We start from the raw sequence: 2,915 nt of genomic DNA on the forward strand, positions 1-2,915 counted from the left end.
GTAGGGGCTCACTAAATATTAAATATTATTATTTACTGACAACATTATGCCAAGCATAGTACTAAGGATCTAAGAGACCTGATCTGTGTGTCTGGAGAGCAAAACTAGCAGACATGAGATTTTAAAACATTGCACTCTGAGTAATGTGAGGAGAAAGAATTAGAGGCAGGTAGAGCCAGAGTGGGTCTGAGGCCATAGGAAAAACAAACTCGGTTTCTTCTACTGTACTCCTACAACAAGAACACTTCTGTGCAGATGTGTGTGAGGTTGTCCCCACATGCCAAGCAAGCAATCGGTTCTCCAGCAGACACCAGCTTGGTGTCCTCTCATTCAATTCACTTCTGAGACTATCTACCTGAAGATAGTGTCAGGTCCCACGGGTTGAGGGTGCAGCCCCAAAAGACTGCTCCCCACTTCAGATGCAAGTCATAAGTCTGGGCCTCTGGAACTTCTGTCCAACTGGCTATAAATTGGGGTTTCCATAACCCCCTCCTAGGGTTCAGTTAATTTGCTAGAGCGGCTTACAAAACTCAGGGAAACACTTAACTGACATTTACCCATTTATTATAAAGGATATTACAGAGGATGCAGATAAACAGCAAGACGGAAGAGATTACAGGGCACAGCACGTGAGAAGCAGCGTGGAGCTTCCCTCTGTGCCCTCTTGGGGTGTGCCACCCTCCCGGAACCTCTGTGTGTTCCACGAGGTTCTCCAGACTCTACGACAAGAGTAATACTAGAGACAATGAGAAATATTTTCTACCAATAAAGGGCTCATACATCAGGAAGATATAACGTTTATAAATTATTATGCATGTAATGACAGAGTATCAAAATACGTGAAGCAACGAGACAGAATTGAAGGAAGAAATTGATGATTCAGCAATTATTGTTGGTGATGTCAGTAGTCCTCTGAAAGTAATTAATAGAACTACTAGAGTGAAAATCAGTAAGAATTTAGAATACATGAAAATCATTGTCAAACAATGATTTTCTGATGTATATAGAATGCTCAACAGCAGTAAAATATACTTAAAATATTGTTGTAGTTGTGTATGTATAATAATTTTTGATTAAATACTGGATATTTTGTATAAAAGAACAGCAGAGCCTGAGGTCAATTGGATTTATGCCTGGAAATGGGCATGTCTTGTCTTAGTTTTTTAATGTGGGGGCATTGAGCCAATTTAGTTTTTATTTAAGCTGAGTTTAGGCCTTATTGTTGCTATAACTACTATTAATACATCATAGTCTTCAAATCCCTTCAGCGGCGGATTGCCGCTACCTTGTACGTAGTGTGAACCGTAGGGTACTGGAAGATTTTTCTCCATGTTCCAATTTACCCTCGGCTTAAGTAGCCCTAAATGCTTGTGCCACAAAAGGCTCTCTCTATGCTGTCACCCTTACCACACTGTATACTGCGGTTCGGTTATCTGGTGGGAGGCTAAAGGTGGGAATGGGGTGAGGGCTCGATTCTCTTGGTCTAGTCTCATGTAGCACTGGATAACTGGGTCTCAGAAGTGGGGCTTCCTCACCATTCCTGTCCCATCCCCCATATGGCAGCCAAACCCTGTCTTGTATCCGTGGAGCATTTAGGACAGGAGAGAGTTTCATCCTCTTCCCCCAGTGGTAGCTGACCTCTGTGTCAGTAGAGAAGCCTGGATGCCAGGGGGTTTCTGGCCCCTTCCCCAGCATCTGCCAGTGATTGCTCTGCTATTCCTTCAGCTCAGTGTACCTCAGCTTCAGATCAGGGACATGTGGGTTGCCCTGTGTCTTCCCACCCCAACCCAGTGGTAGGTTGCTAGCACTTGTTACTCAGTGCAAGGCTCATGGTGGGGATAATGGAGTTTCCTGACTCTGCCTCAGCGTTTACCTTTGCCAGGGACAGCGGGAGGAAGGAAGAGTTTTTCTCACCTTCCCAGTGATGTTGGGTTCTACCTCTGACTGGAGGCAATGACTCTGCCTGGGCTGTGGAGGCAGGATTACTTCTTGCCCTTCCCCCACGGGCCCACAGCCCTTGGCTCCCATAGTTTCTCTTCAAGAAAGGAAAGTGGGCAGGCTTCGTGTGCCTGTGGATTACTGGGGCTGGGGAGAAGGTGCTTGTGAGGGAGTGCAGACTTCCTTGTGTTGGGAGCAGCCAGGGGTCTCTAAACCACCACTCTAGCCCACACTTGGCCTTTAAGAATTTGTTAAAATTTTGTGTTTTCTTCTTACGTTTACTTCTTAAAAGATAAGGTGGTTGCCTCTTCATACAGTGCTTTGCAGAAGGTGAAGCAGTTCACGCATCTGATCTCTGCTCATCTGGAATTTAGCTCACCTATTTGCTTTGCTGCCTTAGCTCTCTGATGGTCCAAGGCAAATCATGATTTTATGGATTATTTAGATTTTTTCTTGTTGCTAATGTGGAAGCTGCATTCTTTTGTGGCTTTATACATCTTAATGGAATTGAAACAGGATCCTTCTTTCATGTCTTTCACTTCCAACTTTCTCCTCGAGTCTCGTGTTCCATCAATAGGTGCCAACTCCTCACCCTCTTTGGGAGAAGATATCATTTGATCTCTGTGCACCTAAAAAGAAACTGAAGCCATTAAGATATCTGATCTCTCCTTCTTAAGAGTTGAGTGAAGAATTAAATCTTCTAAAAGTTATATTCTCAGACTGAAATTTTAGTGTTTCAATACTACCTGCCTAAATAATTACTTTTTAAAAAAGGATCATGAAAAGAGAAAATGGCTGTAGATTTTGATGGGCTTTTTCTTTGAGTTACTTTAGACTCTTAATAGTTGTTTAATTAGACCACCTTGTATTGCATAGAATATATGCTTTTAAAATATTACAACTTTTTGTATGACTTAGATATATGCACTATAAGCATTTGGAAGAAAGTGGATGAAAAAGCATTTGGAACAAACTGG

The sequence above is a fragment of the Lemur catta genome, chromosome 12 (genome assembly GCF_020740605.2).
Source record: "Lemur catta isolate mLemCat1 chromosome 12, mLemCat1.pri, whole genome shotgun sequence".
Taxonomy (NCBI): Eukaryota; Metazoa; Chordata; class Mammalia; order Primates; family Lemuridae; genus Lemur; species Lemur catta.